The following is a 13,682-nucleotide window of genomic DNA, read 5'->3' on the forward strand; positions in this document are numbered from 1 at the left end:
CTGTTTTTAAAGCTATGATTCTGATTGTAAAATAAAGTACTATAGCTAATCTTTATTTGGAGTTTGCTTATTCATCTTTTGGAGGCAGTTTTTCTCTTATCCTGAGTGTTTTATATTGTTTTTACTAAATTTACCCGAGGTATTTAAGTATATGTTCATTTAGTACATCTGTCAGTGCTGATGTTTTTATTTTTCTGTACACACACATTCCCCACCCACATAGAGTTATTAACACAAACCATCTAAAATTGTGTGTATCTAGTATCTGTACAAGATGCCTTTGGAAAATTGATGACTTTGCCTTTGCAGATGACATTGCTCTCCTCTCTCACAACCAACAGCAGATGCAAGAGAAAATAAACACGGATGCAGAAAAAACTTAACAAAACACATAAGGGCTAAGGTTTAACGCTGGACATGTCACACTGGTGGGGTCCTCTGAGAGAATAAGAAGTCCTTACCCACTTAGAAAGGATTTAGGACCATCAGGGAGAAAAGGTACGGAAGTTACAGCAAGGATTGGCAAAGCTAGAGCAGACTTTACACATGTAAGGAAAATCTGGGCCTCCATTAAGCTTTCTAACTCCAACGCAAACCAGTTTATTTAATGTATAGAATTTGATGACGACCAGTACAACCATTTATAAAGTCCAGACCTTTATACATAGCTGCTTCAATCAAATACAAATCAATCCGATAACATTAGCAACACACACCTATGGGGAACGACAGGACATCATTCCTGAGATTAAGAAATTAGGAAAAAACGGGTTCACGAGGGCATACCCTGCGCAGACCGCCAACCAATATCCCAAGGCAGACATCGAGTTGGTATCCACAACGATAACAAAAATAGGTCGACCAAAAACTTTAAAATATAGGCTGATCTGGATTCACTGGAGCTGATGAAATATAGTTCGCACTTTACTGAATTATAGGTCGCACTTTACTGAATTATAGTTCGCACTTTACTGAAATATAGTTCGCACTTTACTGAATTATAGTTCGCACTTTACTGAATTATAGTTCGCACTTTACTGGATTATAGTTCGCACTTTACTGAATTATAGTTCGCACTTTACCGAAATATAGTTCGCACTTTACCGAAATATAGTTCGCACTTTACTGAATTATAGTTCGCACTTTACTGAAATATAGTTCGCACTTTACCAAAATAAGCACCCTGTTTTTTTCTGTTTACTGGAATAAGCGATTCCAGAGATTCTATCACGTTCCTTTAACAAGTTACTAAAATGTCTAGGGAAATTGTAAAAAAAAAAAACCAAAGAAATATGTTCTCTGAACTTTTTTAAAGTAATCAGTTACTTTGTTATATCTTACATAATTGATTTGTAAACACTTACTTTCAATCTTCACTTACGCTTAATATTTGCATTTATTATTTTATTAATTAAGCTTATCCTTTCTTTTTCACGAGTTGAATTAAAAACAAATGAGTGATGATTTGAATAACTTGTCTTTCGAGTAGTGTGTAATTTATTTACTAGCTACCTTCACAAAAATGGTTTATACTAAGCACCATGAAGGCAATACAATGTTTAATAGTAGAACATCAACTCGGTAGACATTTTGGCCAAAAATCTTTTCTCCTTTGCCATCTGTTTTCAATTAATGGTTGAGTCAATAGTGAATCAATTACATATATTGTTTTTTTCAACACATACACAATATATACAATTTTTTTAAAAGCTATAAAAATTAGGTAATTAATACAATTTTAATATATTTAAAAAAATAAAAATCAAACAAAAATCTATCAATTAATAAAAAACGAACTAGTGAATATATAATTTATATTAATTAATTGATTTCTAACAAAATACTAGGTCTAGATCTAGATCTAGGTCTAGGTCTAGGTCTAGGTCTAGGTCTAGGTCTAGGTCTAGGTCTAGGTCTAGGTCTAGGTCTAGGTCTAGGTCTAGGTCTAGGTCTAGGTCTAGGTCTAGGTCTAGGTCTAGGTCTAGGTCTAGGTCTAGGTCTAGGTCTAGGTCTAGGTCTAGGTCTAGGTCTAGGTCTAGGTCTAGGTCTAGGTCTAGGTCTAGGTCTAGGTCTAGGTCTAGGTCTAGGTCTAGGTCTAGGTCTAGGTCTAGGTCTAGGTCTAGGTCTAGGTCTAGGTCTAGGTCTAGGTCTAGGTCTAGGTCTAGGTCTAGGTCTAGGTCTAGGTCTAGGTCTAGGTCTAGGTCTAGGTCTAGGTCTAGGTCTAGGTCTAGGTCTAGGTCTAGGTCTAGGTCTAGGTCTAGGTCTAGGTCTAGGTCTAGGTCTAGGTCTAGGTCTAGGACTAGGTCTAGGTCTAGGTCTAGGTCTAGGTCTAGGTCTAGGTCTAGGTCTAGGTCTAGGTCTAGGTCTAGGTCTAGGTCTAGGTCTAGGTCTAGGTCTAGGTCTAGGTCTAGGTCTAGGTCTAGGTCTAGGTCTAGGTCTAGGACTAGGTCTAGGTCTAGGTCTAGGTCTAGGTCTAGGGCTAGGTCTAGGGCTAGGTCTAGGGCTAGGTCTAGGGCTAGGTCTAGGTCTAGGTCTAGGTCTAGGTCTAGGTCTAGGTCTAGGTCTAGGTCTAGGTCTAGGTCTAGGTCTAGGTCTAGGTCTAGGTCTAGGTCTAGGTCTAGGTCTAGGTCTAGGTCTAGGTCTAGGTCTAGGTCTAGGTCTAGGTCTAGGTCTAGGTCTAGGTCTAGGTCTAGGTCTAGGTCTAGGTCTGGGTCTGGGACTAGGTCTAGGTCTAGGTCTAGGTCTAGGTCTAGGTCTAGGTCTAGGTCTAGGTCTAGGTCTAGGTCTAGGTCTAGGGCTAGGGCTAGGGCTAGGTTTAGGTTTAGGTTTAGGGCTAGGGCTATGGCTAGGTCTAGGTCTAGGTCTAGGTCTAGGTCTAGGTCTAGGTCTAGGTCTAGGTCTAGGGCTAGGGCTAGGGCTAGGGCTAGGGCTAGGTCTAGGTCTAGGGCTAGGGCTAGGGCTAGGGCTAGGGCTAGGGCTAGGACTAGGGCTAGGTCTAGGGCTAGGGCTAGGGCTAGGGCTAGGGCTAGGAGGTTATTGACCTGCATTGATGATTTCTGTCACAACAAGGTATCCACTGGTCACAAGCCATATACGCTGGTGCACAATTGCTGAATAAAAAAATTGTAATAAAAAAGTCTTATAAATAAACCGGGAGTGATCTCCACTAAACTTTCTCGAATATTCTCATATAAAACAACAGAGGATGGGAACTCGAGATATAGTTATGATTTTTAATCCATTTTAAATACTTAAACTTTTTAAAATAGAATAGAATCTCATAGAAAAAAGAATTGCGCACCAAGCGAACGCCAAAATAAATGTGCATAATAGTGCGCAATATTATTAGTACTTTATAAATTTACATGCGTTTTTTTTTTTGAGAAATCGGAAATAGCGTAAATTAGTACTTCCGTTCATCGGAAATTACTCAAAATTTGACAGAAGGTAGAGAATTAGATATTTTATTTACATGGGAAATTTCATTTATCTATCTGAAATAGTACTCAAGTTATAGGCTTTTGAAAAATTCAAACTAGAAAAAGGTACCACTTTCGGTAATCGGAAATCGTTCAAAAGTTGATACGGATCTACGATTTTGATAAAATATTGATACATGAAATTTCATCAACCTAGCTGTAACGGTACTCAAGTTATCGTGTTTACACAGAGATAGACAGACAGACACACACACACACAGACAGACACACAGACATACGGGCAAGATTGCAAAATTATGTTTTTCCGCATCAGTGAGGTGTAAAACGTCGAGATTAGTAAAAATCTCGATTTTTTTTTTGCACGATTACAATACTTTCTCTATACTACGTATATACGAGAAAGTAAAAATTGTAAACAAAAAAGACTTATAAATTTGCTGGTGCACAATAGCTGAATAAAAAAGTGTAAACAAAAAAGACTTCTAAAAGAGGTTTAACAAAACCAACAGCGGTAGAATGGGCCAGCTAGGCAGAGTCATTAAGTTCTGTGTTAGCCTGTTTAGTGGTAAACTAAACCTTTGAATAAAGTGAAAAACACATACCCCATATACTGGAACCTTTTCTTTCTAGCACCCATGACTGCTGAGCACAACATCAGCATTATGAAAATCAGCTTATACATCGACAGCAACTTTTCCTGGTAATAGAATTACAAACTGGTCCGTGGCGAACAATGTGTTTAGATGTTTGGAAAACTATTTGCGTTAGTATACGTGCATATTTTGGGTAAAAAAAAACAACGAATGCCGATTATATTAAAAGCAAATGTAATATCATTGAACAGCTTATTCATTTCGTTCCTATGAAGAGACACAGAACCAGTTGACTATTAATGGTCCAGGAACAAATTGACCATGAAATGGATATAAACAAGTTGACCATGAATGGACTAGGAACCAGTTGACCATAAAATGGACATAAAATCTGTTGACCATAAATAGACATTGAACCAGTAAACCATAAATAAACCATGAACCAGTTGACTGTAAACCAGTTGACTGCATTTGACATAGAACCACTTTTTAATTCGGGAATAAAAAAAGGTCTTTAAATAACTAATACAGTTTTATAGGTTTACAAAGGTGAATCAACAATTCTTATGGTTTTAAGATAATCAATTAAAAGTAATCAAATCACTTTTCTAATAAGTTACTGTAAGGATTTTTAGTTTTATTACACTATCCATGCTGTAGGCCTACTTACGCTATTTCTTCAAGGCTGGGTGGCTTGCTGAATGTACTGCTTACACTATGATTCATTGTTCAATAACACATCACAAAACGCATTACATATTCTTTCGAGCAATAACTTATTTGAACAAACTACTTATCCGATGTTTAACCTTTAAACGCCAAGGGATGTATTTGTCCTTCAAAGTTCATTTTACACCAAATGCATTGTTCTCACCTGACTCTCAAATGTTACAGAAAAACGCTTTTTCACTGGCATTTAAACAATAAATAAAATGGTAGCTTACATTATGGCCTGTATGTCTAGAGTAGTAGCTATCGAAAAGCTAGAGTAAGCCCTTTTCCGTCTTAAAAAAGTCAAAACATTTACATTGGAATGTTAATATTTATTTTATATAAATAATTTTAAAAAGGAAATGAAAATCCAGTAGTTTTTTACTACAGTAGAAATATTTTCAAATTTCAAAAAAGGTCCCCAGTCCTTTCATGGTGTACAGCATCGGCATTCAATGTGTGTGTAGGGGGTGTTTAGGCGTCGAACAGGGCCCACGCGTATTTATAACACCACAGGCGCTGCCGCAGTGCGGGCAAGCCATTGAGATAATTAGCCTATAAAATAAACTCAGAGATGAACGCTAAAAGCTTGAAATTAACTGACAGAGAAACTCTCTACCCCCAGAGACCTGCATCTCCCTTTTAACTGTCTGCCCTCCCCGAAATTTCATCCTACTAAACATCCTCGATAACAATTGAGCAATTTTGTTTCGGGTAACTACAATGGGTAGTGTTTTTACAACAAGCTAAGTCTAACATTTTGTCAATGTTGTTCTGATTGTTTTAACCTCATTGACATTTTGTTAACTGATCTAATTTATATTTAATCAATATGACGCTCCTAACACTATAAGATTTATGTTTGTTTGTCTGTCCTGGGCTACGTTGATTGGACGTCCTGCACAGTGAGTCAGGGTTATTACTTGATTCAAAGGTCGAATTGTACAGGCGCATCAGCCGGCGCCCTAGCGGTAGTGTGTCCAGGTGCACATCGTCACTCAAGGCTTTCATAAAGCACGCCCTGTGGCGTTAGTGTGGACAAACCCGCGTCCAGCTTCAAAGATCAATGAACTATAGCATCAGTGACGTTTACATTTGAACGATCTCAGTTTTAGAAAACAAGGTCACACTTCTAAAATACACATTTGGTAAGGTAACACGTTGAAAAAACCATTATACAGTGTTTTTTCAAACTGGTATATACGACTAGGTCGCAGCAACGCGGACGGGTACACTAGTACCGTACACACATTCTTTAGCATTCCATGATGATCGAGAAGGAGATTATGTTGGAATTTGTTTATTTATTATGATGATGTTATGAAACAAATGTTAAAATTGTATTTTGTTGGTGATCACAAGGTCGGCTGTCCCGCTGTGCATTACTGAAGGCGTCAGTCACCCCAACGACTCACCCCCACCCCCCTCCAACAATTTTGAATTTTCGGTGGAGTGTCACCACTCTCTTCATAAGATTTTACTATTTTAACTGGATAAAACATACTTTTGACAGTACATTTTACAACTTTTTCGTCATGGTGTCGCGCCTAAATGGTATTACCTAGTGCGGACCTTTGCCTTGTGACGCAAAAGTTTTTACGCTTCGGGATAGTACATGATATTACAGCACAGTATGAATACACAATCAGGACGTATAAAATACAAAAATGCACATCTTCCCTCGCAAGTAGCAATCGATTTCTTCGTTGCCCATGATTAACTCCGTTTTAGCCTAACGGTTGACGAAGGGGTCCATTGATAATTCTTGCATAGGGGCCCAAAAGTCGTCGCTAAGCCATTGTATATCTCCATAAGAAACAGAAGGGATACATCATTTATTTTTTTGTTGATAATAACAATGTAGTGTGTAGCTGATAATTGCAAAGTGTGTAGCTCAAAATGTATTTAAAACGGTAAAACCGTTATATTTATAGAGGTGACCTTAATTTAAAATAACACACTAATTTGGTTGTGAATAACTTTACTAAACTTAGGGGTCATCCATAAATGACGTCACGCTTTTTTGGACGATTTTTACCTCCCCCCTCCCCTCCGTCACACTTCGTCACAAAAAGCCAGACCCCCCCCCTAAAATGACGTCACGCCTCAACCTACAACCCCCCTCAAAATTGCAGTTGAATTTTTTTAAAACATTGATATTTTTCCAAAATCTTGTCTAAACTATTACAATTTATTAAAACAGTTATCTAAAACGCGAAATAACGTCTAAAATTCGTTTTCTAACATTGCTTTTTTATAATGCAAAAATTTGACGTCGCAACATCTGACCCCCCCCCCCCCCCTCCCCCTCATCACACATCGTCACAAAATTACGGACCCCCCCTCCCCCCTACGAGTGTGACGTCATTTATGGATGACCCCTTAGCACTGTCTCCTAATGACTATGTAGTAAACTGTAGTAAACAGATGTTTTTGATCTCTTCATTATGCGGTATCTAGACATTTGAATGACTGGACGAAAGATAACATATTGATTTTCAAGACCGGTGTTTAGCTTTTGAGTTTGTTAATCGTAAGCTTAAATTTATCTAGCTATTACATTGTTAGGAAATCTCATTTCATTTCACGACCAGAACGTGTTTCTAATTTAACGTAAGTCACAACACACACTCAAACTCACACACCCACACACGCGCATAATCTCATACACGGATTCACATTCACATTCACGCACAAGCACACGCACACTCACATACACAAACACACACAGAGCTACCAAGGCTAAACAACTTTGATATATCTGCTATCCTTACGTTTACAGGTGGCAAGATACATCTATTGTCAAGTACCTTTTCATAGCCCATCGCTTATTTCTGGTAAATGTACAGTCTATAGTGGTTAGCTTAATGTTATGGAAAACTCATCTATTTGAGTGGGGTTAAGAACCATCAGTTGTTTGTGTGGATGTTTGCAAGACTACTGTGAGGTGAAATTCAGATAATTAAAATATCCATTAAAAACTGTTTAATACCACTCTTTTATGTAATAATGGGTCGTCCATAAATGACGTCACACACGTAGGGGGAAGGGGGAGGGGTCGGTAATTTTGTGACGATGTGTGATGAGGGGGAGGGGGGTCAGAAAATAAATGTTAGAAAACGAATTATAGACGTTATTTTGCGTTTTAGAAAACAGTTTTAATAAATTGTAATGGGAATTGATTAAAATACTCTATTTTGACATATTTCAGACAAGATTTTGGAAAAATATCGATGTTTAAAAAAAAATTCAACTGCAATTTTGAGGGGAGTTGTAGGTTGAGTTGTGACGTCATTTTAGGGGGGAGGGTCTGGCTTTTTGTGACGAAGTGTGACGGAGGGGAAGGGGGGAGGTAAAAATTGTCAAAAAAGCGTGACGTCATTTATGGATGACCCCTAATGCATTTAAAAGTAGAAAATAAATGATTTTCCTTAATACACTACCATTAAAATTACTATAAAGAACAGCGCGGGTATCCTCTTTAATATTAGTAAAGGTATCCAATAGATAATAACGTGACCCACGCTTTTCTTTACAGTAATTTACAATTTATTTTCTACTTTTTAGGGCATTGTTACATAAACGTTAGTTATTAAAAAGCGAGGTTTTACGTTGTGAGTCTTGATGACAGTTATAGTCCTGGGGTTCAGCCTTGAGGGCGAGGGCTACCATCGAAAGAGATAGGTATTGGATTATATGTATGTCATGTGAGTTGGTTGAGGGCGGAGGGCTACCATCGAAAGAGATAGGTATTGGATTATATGTGTGTCACGTTAGTTGGTTGAGGGCGGAGGGCTACCATCGAAAGAGATAGGTATTGGATTATACGTATGTCATGTGAGTAGGTTAATGACCTGGACAAGATGAGCAGGTGAATTTGTGACCTTTGTCGGAAAATAGAGCGGAATTTCACAATATAGATCATTTTGTTAATATTTAGTCATTATCGTGTCACTTCCAGATGATTGTCCTAAACAGGTCTCTGTAGGACCATGGACACAACAGATGGTTGGCCTAAATAGGTCTCTGTAGGACCATGGACACACACCAGAAGGTTGGCCTAAAATTGTCTCTGTAGGACTATGGACACACACTAGATGGTTGTCATAAACAGGTCTCTATAGGACCATGACAACAGATAGTTTAGCCAATATACGTTCACAGCACGTACATGTCTTTGCTCTAGTGGTGGGTGTATTTACATGTTAGGATGTGTCTGGTATTCTCATCACCAAAGTGCTTCCTTTATAGAAATCCCTGCGAAAACATGGAATGGTATGATCGTTTTTGCTCCATGATAGATACCGTTTTATCTACTAACAATGAATATATCATATTGGGAGATTTTAATATAAATTTATTAAAACCTCAAGGATATTGGCAAAATATTGTTGATTCTCTGAATCTAAAACAATTTGTACACACGGCTACCAGGGTCAATGATAAATCAAGTACAATAATTGATCACATCTACACATCACTGACTGCAACCTAATAGATGTCTGTGTCCCCTCTTGTGGTGTTAGTGACCATTTCCCTGTTTGTTGTACTTTTTCGCCAAAGAGATTATGTGTACCTTCGCGGCAACACATCACTATAAATTATCGCTCTTTTAGAAAATTTAATGAAGATCTTTTTCTTGCGGATTTATTGGCTGCCCCCTTCTGCAAAGTATACAATTACAAATCCCGATCTAGCAATTTCTGAATGGCTTCTTATTTTCTATACTATATATGACAAACATATACCTAAACTCTCTAAAAGAGTTAAGAATACATACAAACCTTCTTGGTTTAACAACAATATCGAATCTGCAATTAATAAAAGAGACTGGCTTAAACGTTATGGAACTACTGAGGACTTTTGTAGGCAACGAAATTATGTCAAACTGCTCGTGCGTAGGTCGAAGAAGGAGTATTTTAATTAGCTGCTGTCAGGCAAACCTAATTCCAAATCTATCTGGACTGCCATAATTCAAATAATTAGAAAAAAACGCACATGTAATACAGCTGGACATTGCCAGATATCTGCTGATGATTTTAACAATCATTTTATATCATCTGTAGCGCTCAACACAGATTCTGATTACACAATCAGTGAGGAGCTTAAAATTGTTTGTCATTCTGCTCACCGTGGTAGGACAGAGCTGATCATTCCGCTTCTCACTGTTCATGAGGTTTATGTTAGCCTAAGATCTCTTAAACAGTCTACAACAACTTCGTTTGATGATATCTCTAATAAAGTATTGAAGGTTTCAGCTCCAATAATCTCTGAAGTTTTAACCTATGTGTATAACCTCTGTATTGCCAAGCATTATTACCCGAAACATTTAAAGCATGCTAAGGTTATACCACTACACAAGAAGGTAACATCCAAGATGCTAATAACTACAGGCCAATTTCTATACTTTCTTCCCTCTCCGGGCCACTAGAAATACATCTAAACAAATGCATGTCAAACTACCTCGAAAAGCATAAGCTTTTCCATAGTAATCAGTCTGGGTTTAGTTTCATTCTTGTCACACTGCTTTGATTCTTCTTCTTCTTCTTCGTTCTTAATTTTTAGTGTAGGAAGGGATCGAGCCTTATCTGCCAGAGGGTTTGAACTCGAGACTTTTTTCGAATTTATCAACCATGAGCTTTGCCGACTCGACCATGCTTCCATCACAATTAAGGATTACGTGTCAACTGGTTATACGCCATTGAGGCCATTGACTCCAATTTCAGCCTGCTTTTCTTTTTGGATTTGCTTCTATAGCCTTTGTCCAACCAAGACCAAACTACAAGGCAGCAGTTGTTTAATTTATTTTGGAGTTGTCTCTCCTAGAAGAGTGGCTGTCCCCAGCTAATGAGCCTCATCCGCCGAGGGTTAGAACTCGAGACTTTTTGGTTTAGCAACCATGAGCTTTACCGACTCGACCACGCTGACCCACTGCTTTGAATAAGATGAATGAAAACTGGCTTTAAAATATTAACAAAAACCTACTCTGTGGCACGCTGTTCGTCGATTTCAGAAAAGCCTTTGATTCTATTGATCACACCATACTTCTTAACAAACTAATTCCATACAAATTCCACGACTTTACAGTTAGGTTACTTCACTCCTTTTTATCTAACCGATCTCAACGCGTGTTTCACCTTAATACCATCTCTTCACAGAAATATGTTAATATAGGGGTTCCACAGGGCTCAATCTTAGGACCTTTACTTTTTTCTTTAAACATTAATGATCTTGCTTTGCACATCGACGCAGGTCAGTGCGAGATGTTTGCTGATGATACCTCCTTACATATCTTTGCAGACAGTGCTGAGTCACTCAGTTACAAACTTCAAACATGTGCCAATCAGCTTGCTACATGGACAAAATTTAACAAAATGAAACTTCACCCCGATAAAACCAAGTCCATCATTATTACAACTCATCAGAAACGCCTTCGTCTTCCATCCACCGCATTACGCATTACTATAGACAATACAAGCATTGAAGAGGTTAACAGTTACAAATGCCTAGGATTGGTTATAGATCACAACCTCACTTGGTCCGATCGTATTCATCATCTAAGAATGTCCTTATTAAAGACAACTTTTCAACTAGCGATAAAGAACTTTCTGGACTATAGGAGAAGGCTAGTTTTTTATGAAGCTTTTATTCAATCTAGGTTGGATTATGCTTCTGTAGTATTGAGCGGCAGCTTTATATCTAAGCAGCGTCCTCTTCTATCATTACAAAAAAAGGGCTATAAAACTGGATACTGGCTTGTCTAGTAGTCTGGATTCTTTTCTTACAACTAAAATACTTCCATTAAATAAAAAGATAATATATACTAAATCAATTTTCTTATATAAAATATTCCACGAAACAGCCCCCTCCTACTTATCAGACCTATTTTCTTTTAACATAAAATTAAATCGTCGTCTTAATTTACCATTCCCATATACAACTTTTTTCCAAAAACATAGCTTCGCCTACTCTGGTTCTAATTTGTGGAACAATCTTCCTAATAAAACAAAGCTATCTAGATCTGAAAATATATTCAAATCTAAACTAAAACAACAATTATTTAATGACCTCTCTAACTGACTCATTGAAACATTTCTCACTCATCTATTATATTCTTTTGTTTATCTTTTTTTGTATTATAACTATGTAATATTATTTCTTTATTCACATTTTTAGTGCTATGCTACTGCTATGTCGTTACCATGCAATTACTGTTATTGAATTGTTGTTTTATTTGTTTATTTTAAAACGTGAAAAAATGCCTTCGTGCCTACTATTGTTACCGTAATTGAATAAATAAATTGAATAAATTGATCTGACATTGAAGTAAATTATAGCAGTGTTTTTCGCAACCCAGCTTAATGTAGGGCGTTACAGATAGGCACATAACAGCAAACCTCGTTAATAGTTGCTCCGTTATGATTTTACAAAGACGAAATTAAACATTTGGTTTTTATTATTTTTTTGTTTAAGCACCCAAATTGTATTGATATCTATAACCCTAGCTTGTACTCAAACCACTTTTGTGTTTGCTTAGTTCAATAACACAATTAATGTTTGGAAATCATCGAATTTAAAATGTATAATTAACCTGTCAGATGTGATATGTTAACAAAATAAGCCCTGGCATAAAGTTACAGCATAAATATTGTTCTTGTTCTTTTACTTAAAAAACGTAGCACTGATAATCATTTGGACTTCATATTCAACTATAATGTTTAAGTATATTGTAGTCGCTTCTTTGCCTAGACGCCTTAACTTATACTAGAGTAAATTTACTGACATCTTACGGCTCAAATCCGAACAAGCGCCTTTTGGGTTAGCAGGACTGAATTATACTGATCGGCCACCTCCGATAGAATTATATAAGATTTAAAATTATGTATTGTAATATAAACACGTTGATCTTGAAATAAAAACAAAAGATTAAACATGGAGATTAAATGCTTCAATTTGTAGTATGTTTGTCTATAAAAGGATTAGTGCAAGGAGTTTGCCTCACTTTACTACATAGTGCATTTAAATTAATTGAATAATTGAATCATGTGTTAAAAATGAATCTGCTCTTGTTGGTAGAAGTGTAAAGGAAGTAAATGACAAGAGTAATATTTTATCGGGAAGTGTAGGTTCGATAAGGGTTTGTATGTATGTGTAGTATGTTTGTGTATAAAAGGATTAGTGCAAGGAGTTTGCCTCACTTTACTACATCGTGCATTTAAATTATTTGAATCATGTGTAAAAATGATTCTGATCTTGTTGGTAGAAGTGTAAAAGAAGTAAATTATAAGAGTAATATTTTATCGGGAAGTGTAGGTTCGATAAGGGTTTGTAAAGACGGAATGTTTTTGTTTACTGACGTAGTATATCTCTGTTTGGATTTAGTGTCTGTGTGTAGGGTTTTTATGTAAGTGTCAACAGATTTAATGTATCTGTGTTGGGATATAGTGTATACTTGTAAATATTTAGTTCGTATCTGAGGATGTAATGTATGTGTGGAGGGATCAATGTCAAAATCTGAGCAAAAGTTTGAAAGAAGTTGGCTAGTTTAATACATCAACAATCTTTATGACTATCCCTAAACAGCTTGATGAATATACCATAGATCCTAGAGATTGCTTGTATATATTTCGTTTCAAAATACTATAATTTATAAAAATGTTGTGAACTATTTGAGTCAGAGAAAGCAAAACTGAGCATAGTTTTTAGCAACATGTGATGAGCTAGTTGTTTATATGTGTGCAAAAACTTTTTACATTGTTTAATATTGATTTTTAGTTTTATTTATTATGTTTACCATTTCATTTTTGGGAATCTAAAATACTTCAAAATTAGTAGTGGTTTTAGCTAATTTACCTTTTAAAATAAGTAACTGATGTCCAGATTAAAAAAAAATAAAACAGCTAAAAAAAAAAGAAAGTAAACTTATAATAAAAAAATC

General features: G+C 36.6%; 1 long non-coding RNA gene across 1 annotated transcript; it reads right to left on the bottom strand.

Annotated features, from left to right (window-relative positions):
- Positions 1-1,464: 1,464 nt before the first annotated feature.
- LOC131928369 (uncharacterized) lies at positions 1,465-4,938 on the bottom strand. The gene is made up of 4 exons (XR_009383769.1): positions 4,704-4,938; positions 4,043-4,137; positions 3,042-3,110; positions 1,465-1,619 (listed from the first exon to the last, which is right to left on the bottom strand). It is a non-coding gene; the product is annotated as an uncharacterized LOC131928369 (long non-coding RNA).
- Positions 4,939-13,682: the final 8,744 nt, after the last annotated feature.

The sequence above is a fragment of the Physella acuta genome, unplaced genomic scaffold, assembly GCF_028476545.2.
Source record: "Physella acuta isolate Inbredline_101_S28 unplaced genomic scaffold, ASM2847654v3 ptg001492l, whole genome shotgun sequence".
Lineage (NCBI taxonomy): Eukaryota > Metazoa > Mollusca > Gastropoda > Physidae > Physella > Physella acuta.